The following is a 20,950-nucleotide window of genomic DNA, read 5'->3' on the forward strand; positions in this document are numbered from 1 at the left end:
ACAAAGATCAAATGGATAAAATAAATCTATTCATGTTTTAAAAATGAAACAGAAGTAAAATAAAAGCAGGTGAAGAGAAAAGGGATTCATAATAACTCTTAAATGAAAGCATTAATTTTTATTTATTTATTATTTATTTTTGGTATGGAGAATTTAACTGAGGGGCACTCTACCACTGAGCCACATCCCCAGCCCTATTTTGTATTTTATTTAGAGACAGGGTCTCACTGATTTGATTAGCATCTGGCTTTTGCTGAGGCTGGCTTTGAACTCTTGCTGCTCCTGCTTCAGCCTCCTAAGCCTCTGGGGTTATAAGTCTGCACTACCACATGGGGAAAAGCCATTAAAGTGTTAATAAAAGGAAAACACTTAGTAGACAGAATAAACCCAAAGCATGGTTGACATCATTGAGGAGAGACCTACTGAATCTGAAAACGATATTGAAGAATTTACTCACAATGCAAAACTACAGGTATATAAATAGGAAAAAATTAGAGAAATGAAGAGTATAGGATAAGGAGCTTTAGAGTATGTTCTAATAAGTATCTCAGAAGAAAGGATTGAAGGTCACTTGTGAAAAGAATAAATGGTGATCATTATTTAAAACTAAAGAAGGGCATTGCACACACTGAAGAAGATAAATATATGCCCACCAAATGTGTGATAGAGAAGCTGCATTCATCATTGGTAAAGGTCTTCACATCCAGAAACAAACTGTATTAATTGACAAACAAACAAAAGTTAAAGTTAGGGGAAAATCTTTTCTAATAGAAATAGATGCAAAAGTGCCTTCAAGATCTTGAGAGAAAATAAATATCAGCTTAAAATATTACCTCTAGCTAAAATCCCTCATACAAGGATTAAAGGTCCATCAAATAAATTCTCAGTAAAGGATACTGAAGGACACATTTTAATTAAAACAAAAATGCAATCAAAGAAAGGCACCGGGCAAGAAGAAAATGGTGATGGCAGATATTTTGAAGATACGTAGTCATCCACTAACTTGTGAATTCTGTCTATGATTTTACATATATCTTTGTGCATGTCTCTGGATTCAGTACCTAAATAGTAAACAATTGCAGTGAAATAGTTAAAGAGTAATTTACATAGATATAAAAATCTTTTGCTCAAGAAGACATACAAGTGATACTTGATCATCAGGTTTGTTATGTCTAAATATTTTGTTCAGTGTGGATATTGAACCTTACAGTCAGCATGAAAATATATAATTTATGTTTTATCAATCTGTAGAAGGAATGATAAAGTGTTTATGAAAGAATATAGAAAATTTCAATTTGACAAAAGGCACAAAAGAGATAGGGAAAAACCTAAGGGGAAAAGAAAGATCAAAATCATAAAATATAAAATAAGGTTGTAGGCATACTTGTAAAGTATTTTATATACTTATCAAGAAAAAAACATTTATGCAGATTAAACTCACTAATTAAAAGGCACTATCACACTGGAAAAAGTTATAAAAAAAGAAAGGATGTGTTACTTATAAAAATCCCTAAGACCAAATAGCATGAATTGAAAGTAAAAGGTTTGAAAATCCTTCAGGATGTTCACAGAACAGCAGGGTATGCAGTGTTAAAAAGAATATTCTAGAGATCCATTTAAACAGGCATGATCTTTCAGATGATCCTCACTACAGAGAACCTGGCGTGGCTTCATGGCTCTGCCACGTATTATTTGTGAGAGCACGTGAACTCTATAAACTGTTCTTGCCTCAGATTTGGAAATTAGGGAGAATAATAGCACTGCCCTGTGGATTAAATTATTTTTCTTTTCAGAAAAAGTTTTTGACACATCAAGTAGATAAATGCATCTAATTTTAAATTTGCATTCAAATAAAACACAAAATCAGATAAAGACCATAGATTGTCAAGTAACAATCAGAAACTCTAGCATATCCCAGATCAGTAGACACCAAGACCTCATACTGGGAAAAGCCTACAGTTACACTAAAAGTTTAGCATGGTGCTGCTTCCCAGGAAGTTCTTGGCAAACTTCACTCAATGTATAACTGCAGCCACAAAACTGCTTACCATTCTACTTTCTTCCAATTTCCTTTAGCTTAAATGTACTACAAAAATCTTAAATATGTCTCAGAAATCTACTTTTCCTAAACCCCAAACTCATAGGTAGAACACTTGGCTTCCCTCAACATGAATGAACTGGATATTGTATTACCCTATGTACATATATGATTATACGACTGGTATGAGCCTACATCATCTATAACCAGAAGAATGAGAGGTTATAGTAGAATTTATGTATGGAGTGTCTAAATGTATTTTATTGCCATGTATAACTAATTAGAACATTAAAAAAATGAAAACAACTTTTTATGTTCCAAGATCACATTCCATCTTCAACAGGGCTAATCAGTCAACATTTCTTGATATTGATTCTTGAAATGGAATCCATCTCTCTGTTAATTCTGTCCATTAAGATTAGTTGTGTCCTATCTATCTGTTTTTTTATTGTACAGTCTTATAGTGATCTGAGGGAAAATAAAAAGCAAAATTTCATCTTTGTTGTGCTCCTTCTACTGTTTTGTCACTCTGTAGGATACATGCCCCCCCCCCCATCCCATCCCTGTATGTACCTTTTTCCCCAGGTATGTTTTCAGCCAGGAACTTTATATACAGTGCTCCACAATGGAGCACTTGGTTTTGCTTTGTCTACACGGGTAGAGTAGACACAATGATCTCTTTCTTTATCTACACATTTTATTCCATAGCCATTTCTGTTCCAGACACTTTATTATGCATACAAGATGCAACCAGGATCACAGACACATCACTGCCTTCATAGAGTTCAAAGTCTAATGGGGAAAATCCTCTAAGACAGTCAACAGTCCCAAAGCAATGTGATCAGGGATAGAATTAGCAAGTTTGCAATGCAATGAGAATATTTAAGAGACATGACTGACTTAATTGAGAGGTCTCTAAGGGGAAATCTGAAGGATAAACCCAAGGTGGGAAGGAAAGATTTTCCCTTAGAGAAAACATTGGCTTTGAGAAAGTGAATGAAATTTGGTATGACTGGACACTAGGGTACAAGCTAAATAGTTATAAGGGAGCACATTGAATAAGTGATTAAAATCAAATTATGCAATGCCCACAAATGCAACTTTCTGAATATAACAGCTGTATTAATGTGAGCCAATATAAAATGAATTTATTGGCAATCATATGATATCTTTGACACTACTGATTTCACATTTATGTCCTATGAAAAGAACTCATCTTTTTTTTTTTTCATTTTTACTTTCATATAGAAGTTGTTTGGGATAGAGATGGAGATTTTTAAATTTCAAATTATTAGATTTGTTCCCATCGTTTTCTGTCATTCAAGGTATCCCTGGAGTCAGATTTGTCATTAAACATATTATACTATTTTCTCACTTAAATTTCCTATTCTCTCTCAATTGCGTTTGAGGAATTGAAAATGAGTTATAGTTTGTCTGCGCAGTAGTTGATATTGGTCCAGGGATATTTAAAATAGATATTTTATGTTCTTTGAAACATGAACACAGTGTTGAAGCCCTTATAAACGTTAGTCTTTGTGATTCCAAACTTCGGGAATGTAAAGATGTCTGTCTGAAAAGAGTCACCTTAATCTCTGGGCTCCACTCCAATGAGGCTCCTAAAACTCACTGACTCTTTTTTGGCTTACTTCAATTTTATATATCCAAAGAGAAAAATCATTCAGCCTTTCAGGGAAAGGTACCTGAATTGATATTCTTTGCATGGAATGTTGTATTAAATTCTTCTTATATTCTAATAAATATTTTAAATTTTCTTTTTATTACTTTCTTTTTTCTTCTTCTTCTTTTTCTTTTTTGGTACCAGGCATTGAACTCAGGGGCTCTTAATCACTGAGCCACATCCTCAGCCCTTTTATTTATTTATTTATTTTTGAGACAGGTCTCACTAAGTTGCTCAGGGTCTCACTAAGTCGCTGAGGTGAGCTTTGAGTGTGCAATCCTCCTGCTTCACCTTTCAAACCTCTGGGATTACAGGTGTGCACCATCACACCTGGCCTTAATTTAAATTACTTCAATGAGTTTTTCACTGGAGGATCACTCATTGTGCTCTTCCTGTGATGCACTGTACAAAGACCAAGAAAGAGAGAAGGTGAATAAGGTACTGAATTAAAAGAAGACTCTGGGAGGAGAGTCTATAAGTTTAGGCTTATTTCTAAGTGTGCTTTATGGCCAAACAAGTGTTTTATTTACAGACTGCTGCTGCTTTTCATTCGTACTAGAATATTGTGTCATGTTCTTTTGAGAATTATACAATATTATGAAACTTTGTAATTTGTGGTTTCCAGAAAAGAATACTGCCATATGTCATATGTGTGGGTGTATCCTAAAACAAACCTATAATTTAAGGTTATTTAAGCACATTCATATTTTTTTCATATATAATCATATTTATATAAAATTATATATATATATATATATATATATATATATACACACTTATATTTATATACTTCATATATGAGAAGGAAGGCACAATGAGTTTGATTTTTCAAAACACTTATCCATTAATCCCGTTGTCAAGCTTCTCTAGTTCATTTAACTATAACTCAATTCCTAACTTAATAACTTTAATAACATACTTATGATGACACAGGATATACTATAATAATTTAAAATATCAGTAGATTAATGTTAGTGAAATAAAGAAAACACACTGTCATGAAAATAATAAACTAAGGAAAGAATCTCTCATAAAAGACCCTTTTATATTTTAATGTAAAGACAAAGGAAAGAAGTTAATTGAATATCAGAGGAGTGACAAGTTTCTATCTTAACCTTGAAACTTGTGGGAATGTGGAATGCCAGATTTGGGCCATCTGTTAGCGCTCCTGACAGTATTATGTGTCTTTACCACAACACCATCTGTGCTGCTGTACCTGAACAGGGACAGTGGCTAGAAATGGAGAAAAATAATGAACCTTTACAACATTTTTTCCCCAGCACACACAGCTGATAATAGATGCTTTACTTTGATCTGAACACACCATGGAGGTCTGGAGTATCAGGACACTGAGATATCTCTGACCTAGATGTGTTGACTATGTATACCCTATAAGTGTAAAAATTATGATTTTCATTTTACGAAATGAAAGATAAATTGATACCTAAAACCTTGATATCATATGTTTGGAATTTTATCTCTATTTTTGTAGTAACTCTTATATGACAGGGCTGCCTCTGTAATGATGGAAAAATTGGACGTAGGATGATAAAAGTGGTCTCATTGGCTCTGAGGTTATCACCATCACATTTACAGCTTTAATACTGACCCTTCTGATCACTTACTATTGAGTGGACTTAATTCTTGATTTTTTTGTTCTTATTTCCACACGATGGACCATACCACCTAGCTTTAGGCTGAGAGTTAATGTAGCTAGATCAAGAGCATAATAAATGTCAAGTTCAAAGTAGACAATTATTATTTTTCTCAGTCAGTCTTGAGATAATCTGTCATGCTTTACAATCTTCAAAGAAGAATATCATCTTTTTCTTCTATTAGCATCAACACATCAGCCATATGGCATGCCTGGCCACCGAGTGAATAGGTGAAATTACATCTCTAAGGAACACATTCCTATTTATGAAAGGAAATTGATTCTATTTCACAAATTATCTAATGTGTTACTTGTTTACTATAATTCTATCAGTATAGCATTTATCCCCCAGAGAAAATCAAGAAACTTTGAGATGTAATGTTTAGCCCTTTATTTGTAGACTTTAGACAAAGAAAGAAATATTTTTGGGGGGAAGGAAATAAAAAATCCATCTCCAGGTAAATATGAAGGCAGGCAGGAAGCAAGAAGATGGCTGAGCAGACAGAGGAGTGGGAGGGAATAAAGGAAGGAAGGAGAGTCCTAAGGGTATAAACATGGTTTTTAGATTATAAATTATGGTATATATTTGTACAGAGAGATAATCTGATGAACTTTCCTAAGAGAACATTTTAAAATATCTGTAATCAACAGCATAGAACTCTTTTTTTTTAGCCCTCTGGGTTTATATCAAAAAATTCAACTCCTGACAAAAGAATTTTTTGGGATTAATAAACATGTTAGTGTTAAAGCTCCAGTTGGTAGAAACCCATTATTAGCTATAGCACTGAAAACATCTCTCTGTACAGCTTCCACTCCATACTTCAAGAGGATTTATCATGTCCTGTCAAAGCTGACTGCTTGCCCCTCCATCTTAAACCATCCCTGTATGTCCTCTTTCATTCCATGATACAAATTTTGGACCCTCTAATCCTTTTTCCTTTTATTATTCCCCCTTTCCACCAATTCCCTCAACCTGTAGGAATTAGTACCTTCAACCAGGCAACATTTTTACTTGGTAATCACTGCCATTTTTATTCCTCAACCATACTTCTCTGTTTCCTGGAACACAATTTTTTGTCTGTTGTAATTTGTGTCTTGCATTTTGTTTTGGTCTGTGAGATGAAGTCTCACTATGTAGTCCAGGCTGGTCTCAAACTACTGGGCTCAAGCCATCCTCCTGCCTCAGCATCTGGAGTGGCTGGGACTACAGGTTTGTGCCACTGCATCCTCTTAATTTATTTCTTTATTTTATTACATGAGATTAGAAGCAGCTGGCAATGATAGCATCAAAGCATATATTCTTTTTGGTAGAACCCAGATTATTTACAATAATCTGATGGAAATAAATGATGTCATCAATATCCCAAAGAGTTTTATTTTCCAAGATCAACAGGAAACCTAAAACTGAAATTAGAATTCCAGTCTAGTGTCCACCACACCCCACACATGATGATAGACAAAATAACAGCTATCAGTATGTAATCTGCCTACTATATGTTTATCAATATAGTAGACACTTTACATCCATTATTTCTGTCTTAAATAATAGTTACATAAAACTTGTGGCCATTAATACATGAATTTTGTAGATGAGGAAATAGATTAAATTTTAGAGAATTTCTCCAATATCACACAGATAGTAAGTGACAAATATAATATTCCAGCCAAGATTAATGTGACAAAAGTCTTTACATAAAACTTTAGGCACAAATATATCATGTACATGCAAGGCCATGATGGTTGCACTGATAATCTAATAGAAAAATACCAGCATACCAAGAATGCTAATTTTCTTTAACTTAAAGAAAATAAGTAGAGAAGGCAGTAATTCAACATTAGTCCTACTAATTTAAAATTTTAAAAGTTAGTAGTAATCTTGCAAATTGTTTTATATAGGAGCTCCTTCGGAAATACTAGAATTTATTGTATTAAACTCATAATAGGATGCTTTCCTTATAGGCCGTTCTACATGATACACACATAGATCAGATTTAGTAAAAAGAATTTCAGAGACCTTTTAAAATAAAATAATCCATTATTAATCATGGTTCTGAAGTGCACATGTATGTGTGTGTGTATATATATATATATATATGTGTGTGTGTGTGTGTGTGTGTGTATATATATGTGTGTGTGTGTGTGTGTGTGTGTGTATAAATGTGTGTGTGTATATATATATATATATATATATATATATATATATATATTTAAAGATTGAAAGTAAAATTGTATATTAGGTACTTATTATGTATTAGCAAATGAACACACTTACATGCAGTAATATTCACAGGGAAGCCTTCCCTGCATAAGCAGATTTCAGCTTAGTTAAATCTTTCCCTCCCCTTGACTGTGAATCCCACTGGCTCTTGCTGGAAAACAGTATTAGACTGAATAGGTGTATGTTCTCGATGTAATTTCTATCCTTGTAAAAAGCAGTTATTGCACATCTGAAATTGCTACTTTTCCTCTCTAATATTACTGTCATTTTATGGTGTGCTGTATAATTAAGTTTATTGCAACACTGAGGCATTTGGTAGAGTTTCCATTTCTTACCTATGGTTTATTTTTACTCCATATGATAAATTAACAGGCTGAAAAATATAATTTTAAATTCCAGTTATTTTAAGTGAGTCTTTTTCCCTCTGGAATTTTATTATTCTTTAAGAGTTAATGTTAAGTTCTATGGTGCCTACATGTCATATTAACCCAAATATTGCAAAATAGTTACTCTGTTTTTAGTTTTTAAAGTTTAAATATACAGATGAAAATTAAACAAACAGTTTAGAAAAATTCTACCTGGATAAGAAAATCACAAGAAAAACTACATCAATATGCATAATAAACGTATAACTGTGAAAGGTTTATATAAAATTATTATGAAAGGTAGATAAGGATTAAAGGAAACTCTTCAGATTAAAAAGGTAGGAAAATAAAAATGCACTTGACATAACATTATAGCATTTAGGCAGAATAATATTATTTTACCTCCTAGTTTCACATATGTGTTTTAATTTTATTTTTTTGTTTATTTTTTTGTACCAGTGAATGAAGCAGGGATGCTTTACCATTGAGCTACATTCTGGGCTATTTTGTTTTTATCTTTTTTTTTTTTTTTTTTAAAGAGAGAGTGAGAGAGGGGGAGAGAGAGAGAGAGAGAGAGAGAGAGAGAGAGAGAGAGAGAGAGAGAATTTTTTTAATATTTATTTTTTAGTTCTCGGTGGACACAACATCTTTGTTGGTATGTGGTGCTGAGGATCGAACCCGGGCCGCACGCATGCCAGGCGAGCGCGCTACCGCTTGAGCCACATCCCCAGCCCATGTTTTTATCTTATTTTTTAAAAATATTTTTTAGTTGTAGGGTTGGGGTTGTAGTTCAGCGATAGAGTGCTCGCCTGGTATGTGGGAGGCTCTGGGTTTGATCCCCAGCCCAGGGTCCCCCACTTGTCAGGCGAGCATTCTACTGCTGAGCTACAACCGAGCCCTTTATTTTGTTTTATTTTTACACAGTGTCTCCTTAACTTGCTAAGGTCTTCACTATGTTACTGAGGATAGCCTCAAACTTGTGATCTTCCTGCCTGAGCCTCCTGAGTAACCAGGTTTATAGGCATATGCTGAACCATACCCTGTTTATTACTTATATTTTTGTTTGTTTTAACATTCATGCCTGACTTGGGATTTGATTTTAGATGTGATCTCTGGTCATTTTAAGTATCTTCACCTTTATATATTTTTCAAAGTACCTTTCTTTTCTCCTTCATTATTTAAAAAAAAAAATTCATTAACTTTTGAATGACTGGAGATAGAAGGAGGTTGTGTGAAGAGTGCTTTATAGTGAGATTTCATGGGATTTTGGACATGGTAATTAATTAGTTATCTTCTGCTTCTGCTGCCTGATAAGACTACTAACCAAATTTCAGCAACAAATCTTATCATCCCTTACAGATGATGAAACTGTGAGTGACTTTCTCAAGATAAAAATAGTGGTCAAGGTCATAGAAGAATTGTCAGAGCTGCTTTCTTGACCTCCTATACCAAAATGAAATATTCCATTGCTCCTGCCCAGAGTGATCACCTACAAGAACCTCCAGGAATATCTGAGTTATTTAGCCAATGCTTTAATTAATAACGCTTGTCACAGTTGGAGGGAAGGAAAATGATAGTAAACTTGACTTATAGTTTCTGTCTCTCTTTCAACAGTGCGTCTCAAAATAATTGACCTTCATAACCTGTGAGTTGAAGGAAGAATGAATATCTTTTAAGAAAATGGGAGAATGTCCTAAAATTTCAAATACAGAAGTGTTTAAATATCTCAAATTTTGTTGTAAGATGAAAAACTTGGCTTCAAGTTAAAAATATAATATTGTTTATTTTATTTGGAAAAAAAATACATTTGTCTTCCAATGCAAAGTAATGAATTGAAATAAAAAAAAAAATACAGCATAAATGTGCCATCAAGGGAGAGCTTTTGAAGAGCTATCTTAAGTCCACTTATGTGTACAACTTGTTTTATTATCATATCTCATAAAGCCATAACTATCATTTTCTAAAAAATGTGTAAACTATTAAATCATATAAATAAATTTGGAAATCTATATTAAATGAATAAAATGGAACTAATAGATGTAAAAGAACACATACTACCAAAATTAATTTATAAAGAAATACAAAAACTGAGTTAACTCTAAAGATGTTATGGGGAGGCAAGTTTAATTAAAGGTGAGAATTTTTAAAATTTATATTGTTGAAGTTGAATATCAAATAATAGAAAATGATAGATATGAATGAATATCCAGATTCTTTTACAGAAATAAAATTCAAACACAAAGCACATGAATATAGAAACACTGACATGAAAATATAAATCAGATGTAAATATCAGTAGTTTTATATTATAGAACATTCAATTAATTAAAAAAGAAGATATACTGGAGTTTATTCCAGAAATTAAGGGGTGAGTCAACACTCGAATCTTTATTAACTGAATTTACTCAGTTAAGTGATTAAAGGAGAAAAAAAAAACCACCCTTATTACCATCTCACCAGTCACAGGAAAAAACTCTTATTAATATTCTACACTAATTCTTTATATTAAGTTCATTTATTTATAATAAAAGGAATATTCACTAATTTATTAAACATCATCTATCAGAAATCAACAGCAAATACATAGAATGATTAAATCATAAGTACATTTGTATTAAAATTATTATCAATATAATGATTCACTATCATTCAGAATTGCTATTTATAGTCTTTCATTTTTATTAGTTCTTTCTAGTGATAAATGATAGCAGAGTATATTTTGACATATTACACATACATAGAATAAATATAACATGTTCCAATTAGGATCCTATTCTTGTGGTTGTACATGATGTGGAGTTTCACTGGTCATGTATTCCTATATGAAATAATAAAGTTATGTCCCATTCATTCTGCTGTCTTTCCTATTCCCATCCTTCCTAACTTATACCTAGATTCTATTTAAATGTAGGATAACTGATTTTTAGAAACTTAAAAAAATCTCAGAATATTGGGTTGGTAAAGAAAAATGTAGACAAGGTTTTATATATATATATATATATATATATAAAATGTTCATTCTATTTTCAATGTAAGAACAAAACTAATGGACAAATGCTCCATAAGGAAATAATTATGTTTTACAATATACCATGGAAATTAATTATGCAGCTGTTAAGACAGTAAAATAAAACCGCATGTAAAATTTGGACATTTGTTCAAATATGTGTGTGTCCATATCGCTCTATGTATTGGAATAAATATGTATGCATACAATACATGTTATATCACATACATGGAGAGAAGGTAGTTATAGTCACAACTGTATTTTACAAAACAGAAATTCAGCATGAAAAACTAAAACTGTTTTAAAAAAGATAACAACCCAATATCAATCAAGTTAATCCCTGAGAAGTATTAATCCCTGAGAAGTACTATTAAGTACAGAGATTTTCGCATTCATACTTACATACTAACTACATCTAATACTATTACTTTTGGTACTGGTTGATTTTTTTCTTTATTGATCATATGTTACAGCTTTAAGAAAATGCATAGAGATATGTCTAATGTTCTTTGCCTTAATATATTTTCACTTCCTCTCTGGGGAATTTAGTTCCTTAGCTTGTAGCACCACGCATGTTACTTTGTTACTTACTATGTTATGAACTTACTATGTTATTTTATATGGCACTTGATTTCAAGGTTGCCTAGTCTTTCTACACAAGACAAATTTTCTGGTAAAGTTCCCACAGAGATACTCAGTTTGTTGCAATCTATTTTTTTTTTTTTTTTAGGCACAAAGAAGTAAACATTTTCTCTAGTGATATTCAGAGACCCAAGTGCTGCCATTACCATTTATCCACCTACTCAGCAATTCACTTCTACCTATTGAATTGTTCATTAGTATAATATGCAACTCATTGTAAAATCTCGCTGAAATCTGCCTTTTCTTGTCATAACTCTCATTCATATTTATGCTACTTTAGTGTTCATCTTGCTGTTCTGTCTCTAGCTTATTATATCTGACCTTTATATTTTGATACATCTCCACCTAGTTCTTCTTGTTCTATTCTAGTTGGATGAGAACCCATATGCTACACCACTTCACCAGCTTGGTTTTGCACTAATGCTAGTCAACCCTGTAACATAACCCCTAAGTGATGCTGCTTACCCTCACATTCCCTTCAAATTAACCTATCTGACCCTGTCATTGGGAGCTGCCTAAGGTAGATGGTGGATACCAACAACACATTTGTCATGGGTCTTGTTTTCTTTCTCTTCCTTTCTACCTGTTGGTTGAATCTGCAAACCTAGAGGGAGAGTCCCTTTTCCAGTGTCCCTGTGAGGCATGCTATTCTCTTCTCTGGGGATCTATGAGTACTGAATGATCTTTTCATCAATCCAGTCTGAGAACCCCTTACTGTGTGTCACCTGACTTCATCAAAACTAATTTTAATTCCTTAATGGACAAATCACATAACTTACAACTTTTTAATGTCTAAAATGCATTTAAACTCCCTCTTGATACTTCCCATTCATTAAGAAAATGACAACTGTTCATTCCTCTGATGATTTGTGCATTATTTCCATCCTTTTTGTATTTTCCCTTTTTTATTTTCCTATTTGTTGCTATTCTGTTCACTGTTCATGACACATCTCAAGTGAAACCACATTCTCTGAAGGCTCTGAATTCTACTCCAATCCAGCAAAAATTACAATGATTTTTCTGGGCAGTCAATGTAATTTCTTTAATCTAGTGAAGTACTTAAGATCACACTTTATGAAGTAGGTGTCTGTCTCTCCCTCCAATGACAAACTCGGTTCCCTCCTGCCTCCTCTCAGCCCTAAGTCAGTGCACAACTCGTAATAGGAACTATCCTGCCACTTTGCAATGCATTGATACTTCAGCACAGAGTTCATGAAATATATATTTGTATTTCATGCTATATTCAAATATTGATGGGGGAATAAAATTATCACCTGCTAAAGATTTATCACCCCTCATTAAATGTAGGTCAAATTATCACACTTACAGGCAAATTATTAGATCATTGGCAACATTATAATTAACTTTTTAACAGCATCCCATTTAGTATGGTGCTAATGTGGAAGTTCATTCTTCATTAAAATAAGTCTTAACTATCTAGCCTTTCACCTGCCTATTTTTCAATTTTCCCCTAATCTTTTTCCTATTATAATAGCAAAATTGTCCCTAACTGAAGTAGGATCCCAGAAATATGGGCCTAACACTACCTCAAATCTATTCTTTTCTATCTATACTAAAACTAGCTACTCCTTTCTCATACCTATCCTTACGCAGTCTTTTTTCTTAAAACCATAATTACCTTCATTCCCTTTCCCTCTCTTTCCCCAACCCAGCCTCTTTTTCTCTCTCTCTACTTTGACCCTGCTTCCAGAGAATATTTGTATGTATAAGTACACTTCTCTTTACCACCCTCAATCATAGATAGACCCCTTTCCTTGGATTTCAGGAACAAATCTGGATTTCTTCATTCAATAATCTTTGTACCCATGACATTTACTTTAATTTCTTATAATGTATGTATAATCTATTATAGTACTTTAGCTAGTTCACCTTTTGTACCATAAACTCCTGGCAACAAAACATAGATGTCAATTCATAATTCATATACCCTGTAGTAATAAGCACTTTTCTCCACACATGCTCAAATACATTTTTCTTTCAAGGAAGTTTTAAATGCTATCAAGAAATTGAATAATCAGTGATATAGAAGCAGCTGGTTTATCTTGCTTTATGCTTTAACATTGATTTGACTATTAATAAATATTTATTGAGTAGCTACTGCTGCATGCTAGGAATTAATGCTAGGGCTGAAGAAATTGCAGAGAAAAAGAAAAATATAATCACAGAACTCACGTAATTTACAGGGATGGGAAAAAGTACTGAGGATAAACAAATAACAAAATATCTGCGAAGTATTTGAAAAGAGATGTTAAAATTTCTTTCCATATCCTTGGAAAATTAAGTTTATCATCAGGTCACCACTGCATTAGTTGCTTAAATTTATCTATCCTTCATCTCATCAATTGATTCTTTATATAATCAATTAAAAGTGATTATAGATAGCAGACTACCAACATCACTAATGATTCAAAAAATGACCTTAGACAGCATCCTTCAATATCCCTATTGACTTTATTAAATGAAGATGATCATTTCATGATTGAATAATTTCATGATATTAATGGTAGCTAATGTGTCATTTTAATTTATTTATGAGAATTTAAATTTAAATTGGTTGTCTTTGGTTACACATATGTTATCTTGTTGTTTCTTGAATTTTTTACGGAAATACTATCACAGGTATTGATTGAGACCACAGTATAAACATAAAATAAGAAGGGAAAAGTTACTTTTTTTTCTTTTTTAATTTATTTTTAAAAATGTAACCTTATCAAGCAATAGTTGTCTTTTTAGGAAAGCAAGTACCACCCTTGTGTTTGATTAGTTGGTTGGTTGGTTGTTTTTCGGGGGATTTCTGCCTCTAAAACTGATGATCACTACTGATATATAAGAAAATTATTTCAAATCACCAGCAAAATGCAAGCCAAACCATGATGGCATATCACCTCACTCTAATTAGAATGGTTATTATCAAAATGAAAAATGATAACAACGGCTGGTGAGGGTATGCAGAAAACTCTTATACAGTATGCAGTTTCCTCAAAATATTAAAAATTGAACCATTTTATGATCCAGCAATCCAACTCCTGGGTACACATCCAAAGAAAATGAAATCATTATGTCAAAGAGATATTTGCACTCCTATGTTTACTGCACCACTATTGACAATAACCAAGACATTTAAATAGCCTGAGTAGCTATCATCTAGTAAGTGAGTAAATAAAATATGGTCCACATACACAATGGAATATTTGGCTATAAAAATGATGGTAGCCTCTCATTTGAAACAACATACAAGGAACTGGTGGTCATTATGTTAGGTGAAATGAGCCAGGCACAGAAAGAAAATACCATGTGATCTCATCACATGTAGAATATAAAAAGTTTACCTCCTAATTCTAAAAGTACAATGATGGTTGGCAGAAGCTGAGAAAAGTATGGGAAAGGAAGAGATGAAGAAAACTGGTCAATGGATGCTAAATTACAGTTAGATACGACTAGAACATTCTGGTGTTCTATTGCTTGGTAGCATTGCCATATATAACAATTACTGTATATGTCAAAAAAAGCTACACTAAAGGATTTGTAGTATTTTCAGAACAATGAGATGACAAATGATTAAGGAGATAGATGTATTTATTCTGAATTGAACATTATACAATGTACTCATGCATTGAAATATCACCTCAAACCCTACTGATATGCACAATTTTATGTGTCAATTAAAATCATGTTAAAAAATAAAATATTTCATAGTGTCAATTTCTGAAAGTATTTAATTTTAGGTAAAAGGTGGAGACTACTGTGTCCCACAACCTGAAAATATATGTACACATGTAAATAAAACCTAAAATGTTGACTATACCCCCAGTGTATTCATAATTAATTATTCCTGTGTGTCAGACAAAAATTACTGTGTAACACTCATTGAGGATTTATTATTTTCCAAATAATGTAAATATTATGCTAAATACCTTAAGTGAACTACCTTATTCAATTTTTAAGAGCCATTTATGTTAGAAATTATGACCTCTATTATAAAATGAAGTTAGAATATGTAATAATCACTAAGAAGCAAACTCTACTTAAGGAGCTGAACGGTTAAAGGCCTTCTCCTAAGAAGGATATATACACTCCATGAATCCCTTAGAGATTAACTGCCCAAAGTTTTGGGGGAAATATAATGACTAATTTGATTATTGTGCAAACTCTGAAGAATTTTCTTTCTTACTGTTCACCACTAGTTATAGAAACAAGAGTCAAAGTACACACATTGTAAAGGGATAAACCAAAAACAGGTATGAGAAGTAGCTCATATAAAGAAGTATGTAGACTGAAAATTCAGAAAATACATTTACTTTGGATTCAAACATGTCAAACACTTTCCAGTATTTACCAATTTCAAATTCAAAGACAAACCTAAGGAATTAAAATTTGACAAAATTTTATATGAATTTATGGATCAATGTTGTACTTTATAAGAAAAAAAAACCTTCTAAATTTAGAAATGTCATCCTTTAGGAGTGTGTCTTTCAATGTTCTTTTTATTCTAGCTGCTTCCTTTCAGTAATGAATTTCAAAATCAGTAATATTTGTCACTCATATCTCTGCTAATGATCCCAGTATGCAGGAATTTTACTCACTAATGTCTTTCTGCTCTAGCATGAGCATAGGTTGCTAAGCTGTGTACAAAACATCATGCAACTATGACATTCAGGGTTATCATCAGGTTAATCAAAAAATAAGTGGATAGAAAGAACACATATAGTAAGGGCAAGGAAATAAAATTTTAATTCAGAAATTACACATCATCTCTATGTTCATTACTCCTATTTCCAGGCTTTCTCCCAAGTCTGTGACTCCCCAGTTCCTCAGAAATCTTAAATTTTAAAGTTATAAATTTTATGGTTATAATTGAGGTCACACACTGTTAATTAGCCCACCAAGAAATAGATCAAGCAAAAAGAGATATAATAGTTTGAGAAACCTAAAATTTAGGGGGAATTTCAATATGAACTATCAATCAGATTAAGACTGCATAAGTCTAATAATTATCCTGAGAATGACCAGAGTACCATGGTCCATTTAGAGATCACTGAACTGATACCATCCCTCCATACCTTCCCATGCCTCACCAAGTGTCTTTTGAAAGAGGAGCCAGGAATTTGCCAAATTCCCCTTTCACTCCCCACATTCTCCCTTGAATGAACACCACCGTTTTCCTAAATAAACCTCCATCTATGCCTGTAACTGCTGCACTGAAGCTCTTTTCTTTGACTTGAGTTAAGGACCCTGCAGAACCTACCTCGATTTTCTCTTCTCTCTGGGAACTCTTCTAGACCCTTTTCTGGAGATCTCTCTTCTATGACAAGGTGATATGATTTTTCTGTCCATTTGAAATAAAAACATTTGGTTCCCAAAAGACATTTAGTTACAGGTACCTAAAGTCTCTGTTGTAATGTTCCTGTTGTGGTTTTTTATTTTTATTTTGTTTTGTGGGTTATTTACTTGAATGTCTATTCCATAGTATGTGTGTGTGTGTGTGTGTGTGTGAGAGAGAGAGAGAGAGAGAGAGAGAGAGAGAGAGAGAGAGAGAGAAGAGAAAAAAGAAGCAGAGTTTTCAGTTTTTACTTTCAGATCTACTAAACTGGTAGGTAGGTAATGTGAGCTTGGAAACAGGGAAAGGCAGACTAGGGCTAATTCCTTTTCAAGTGACCAAAGGCCACTCTGCCTGGAAAGTCAACCTTAACTCTGGTGATGGAGGCCCTTGTCCATAGACCAAAAATAGTTTTCACTTAGGTACTGATGTAAAAACTTCCAACATGGGGAAATCATGCAGGAACACTGAATTTAGGAGGTAAATGACTATAACATACCCAAATGAATAATTCAGAGTGTGGGAGGATCTCAAGCAGTCCACAAATCCCACAACTCAGAAGAAAGGAGGCCACCTCTGCCCTGGGAAAGCCCATTCCACATTCTCTGGTCTACTTCCATTTCTCCTAATAAACCATTTTGCTTGGCCTATCTGTGTCTCTCATTGAAATCTTTCTTTCTGAAATACAAGAACCAAGTAGTCCTCCTTCCACTAAGAGATTTTAGAAAAAATGTGCATGATATTAAATGTGTTACATTATGATGTGCTATAAGACCTAAAACCCCTGAAGAATTCTGGAAAATTTTCTTAAATATCCTTATTAGAAATGTTTACTGATTTTTGCTAACAATGCAATATAGGAAATTGGCAAAGGTCCTTAGTCAATTACTTTGGAATACACTCTTTCTAAAATTGAACAAAATAAAATGCCAATGTGGAAACTATTTCTTGTTTTGTTTATTCCAACAAATGGGCAAGTTCCTGTCTGTGTAATGTAAGATTTATAGACTTACTTCATTTAAGGCAATGCAAAATTCCCATTATTAAGATTATATTTTAAAAATCAACCCTGAGTACTTTCTTACATGTTCTAGTATTTCAGGCAGATATTAAAATTACATTACTAAAAAAAAAAATAAAACCTTTAAATTCACAGTAAATTTAATTGTGTCACTTGCTGAACTAGTTTTTCATCTTGTGGTTTTCTCTTGTGAGTGAAACTCTTGGTGAGAAGATTTCCCGCTGTAATTATGCCCCTTTGTGGTCATTAAAGGAGCTTGAGTGGACAGTGCATCACAACAAGGCCAGAAATAAATATGCTCTGTCAGTTAGTTGTTAGTGAACTGCTCAGTGAACTACGGAGACTGTTGATCTCCCCCATGACCCAAAGGCCTGTAGATTCAGTGAATGATATTATACATGCATATTGTTAATATTTTCTTTCAATTTATCCTATGATTTTTTAAGAAAAAAATGTGTAGTGCACTTGAAAATTAGAAAATTAAAGTCTGATTCTTTGAAATATATGAAATATATTGGTTTTTTAGAATATAATGTTATACCATAAAATATAAAAAAAATTTGGCTTTATTGTCTTGGTTTTACTGAAACAAACCAAAAAATGTGGAAAAGGCTACAAGATGTTGGTTTGTTTTATTCATGGTGGACGTTTCATATGTGTTCCGGCTTGTCTATTGCATAATAATTTAAATTTTCCACATAAGTTGAAAGAAAAAGATTTAATCTAAATTTAATTGTATGCATTCATGATTTTAGACTCTCTAGTCTGACTCTCTCTAGGGGTCAGACTCTACATTTTCTGCAATGTCATCTCAGAAGATGATTTGAAAAGATGACGTCATTAAAATCCCCTTACAGTGTTAGTCTTTCATGCATGCACTTCACCCATAAACTTGTCGGTCACTGGAAATATGGAGACAAAAAAAAAAAAAAATGGAAATTTGGTGATGGGAGCTGTCATCTGAATCTTGATGACCAGAAAGATTTTTACCAAGTAGAAAATAAAAGTAGAAAGAATCACTTCCCCAAAGTTAGAGAAGGGGGTGGGTGCCTACTGAAAAATCAGGAAAAAAAAAAAAAAAGAGCGACTGGTTGTACTGGGTTGGCTTATAATTTGTAAGATTTAATTTAGTAAAAGATGAAGCAGAAAACACAAAATTGATCACATCTTATCTGAGTTTCCTAAAACATATGTAGGGATGCTTGTTTGTGGGAAATACTTTTAAAAACTATTTTATGGGGTACAGATATTTAAAGTTTTCTAAAACTTTAAAAAGAAGATTTTGAAAAAATACTATATTTTGGTGTTTTTAAGCAATAATTGCATTGGTAAGTTCAGAGAAGAACTGGAAACTTCAGAATGCTAAAACGATGATCATTACAAATTAATTCAGTAAAGAGACCCATGAATTCAGTCTTGGGCTCTTGCCATTGCATGAACGGTCTGTTTTGGTGTTTTTATTAATACTGTTGACTGCATACAACAGGTGACATTTTTATCCCCTTAGGCTGTCCATTAGCCAAATGAAGGGCCATCTGGAAAGGGATTCTGTTCTTTGAAAAATGTGACAAGGCTGATGGCTTTTTAACTGCTAGTCATCTATGATTGCTGGTAAACACTGGAAATTAGTGTTGATCCCTCAGAATTAAGAAGTTAGTCAAGTACTTAGAGCTGAAGCAGAGGAAGTACCTTTTAACCAGATGTACACATCAATTCACATTTTTAAAAACTGCTTTATGTATACTGTTCTAAATAGCATATAACAACAGTGGTGGGGAAAACAAGATAATTATTCTTGGTGATTATAACTGGTAGCTACAAACCATTTCATGGCCATACTTTGAAAATTTTAAACATGAAAAACTGATACTAACGGACAAAAAAGGTATATTCATTATGACATAATTTGTTGGCAATTCCCCCAGTGTGCTGTTTTATAATATTGGTGCTCAGATGAACAGAAGGAGATGGTTTTCATGGCTGGCTCCCAGCTGCAGTTCATTGAGAGTCTTTTCATAATCACAATTTAAAGGGTCTCTAATAGCACCATGTTAGAAGGATTTTAGTAGCCATTTCAAATCAGTGGCTTCATTACTCAGATGAAGATTCTGTGCCCCAGGGGGATTGAGTAACTTGCCTAAGTTTACAAAGCTATTTAGTGGCCAGAAAAAAAGAAAAACCTAAGGAGAATTTTATCACAATTATTCTCTCATTGGTTTCTAAAGTGAAGACCAGAAGAAAAACTAGGTGTGTGTGTATGTGTGTGTGTGTGTGTGTGTGTGTGTGTGTGTGTCATGAACGCATATAGATTCAAGCATTTTTGTAGCATAAACAGAAGAAGTAATAAATCTTGGGCATATATGTATCTTTTAATCTCAAATTATAACAGAATAATTAAAACATTATTTTATCATAATGTATTTGTATAGTTAATATGAATACAGTTATTATTGTGTTTTTTCCTTAGAAGGGACACTCATGCTTAAAATCTATGAGCCACCTAATGGACTTTTTGTTGAAAAATCAGTCCCGGTATGTCATTGCACCAACTATTTGGTTCTTAAGATTGTTTATTACAGGGCTGGGGATGTGGCTCAAGCGGTAGCGCGCTCGCCTGGCATGTGTGCGGCCTGGGTTCGATCCTCAGCACCACATACAAACAAAGATACTGTGTCTGCCGAAAATTTCTAAAAAATAAATAAATATTAAAATTCTCTCTCTCTCTCTCTGTCTGTCTCTTTAAAAAAAAGAGTGTGTATTACAATTGCATGCATATTAGTTCTATTGTTATTAAAAAGAAATGAAGAATGGAGGCAAGGAAGGAAGGCAGGCAGGGAAGGAGGGAGGGAGGAAGGAAAGAATGGAAGGAAACCTGGGAAACCTGGTAAAATTCTCTCCAGGGTTGGTATGGTAAGGACAAAGAGCAAAAAATAGAACAGCCCAACTCTCACTGGTGGTAATTGAAATCTTCCAGTGTTTTCAAGCCTAA

Source organism: Spermophilus citellus (assembly GCF_964194105.1).
Source record: "Spermophilus citellus genome assembly, chromosome: 1".
NCBI classification, from domain to species: Eukaryota; Metazoa; Chordata; class Mammalia; order Rodentia; family Sciuridae; genus Spermophilus; species Spermophilus citellus.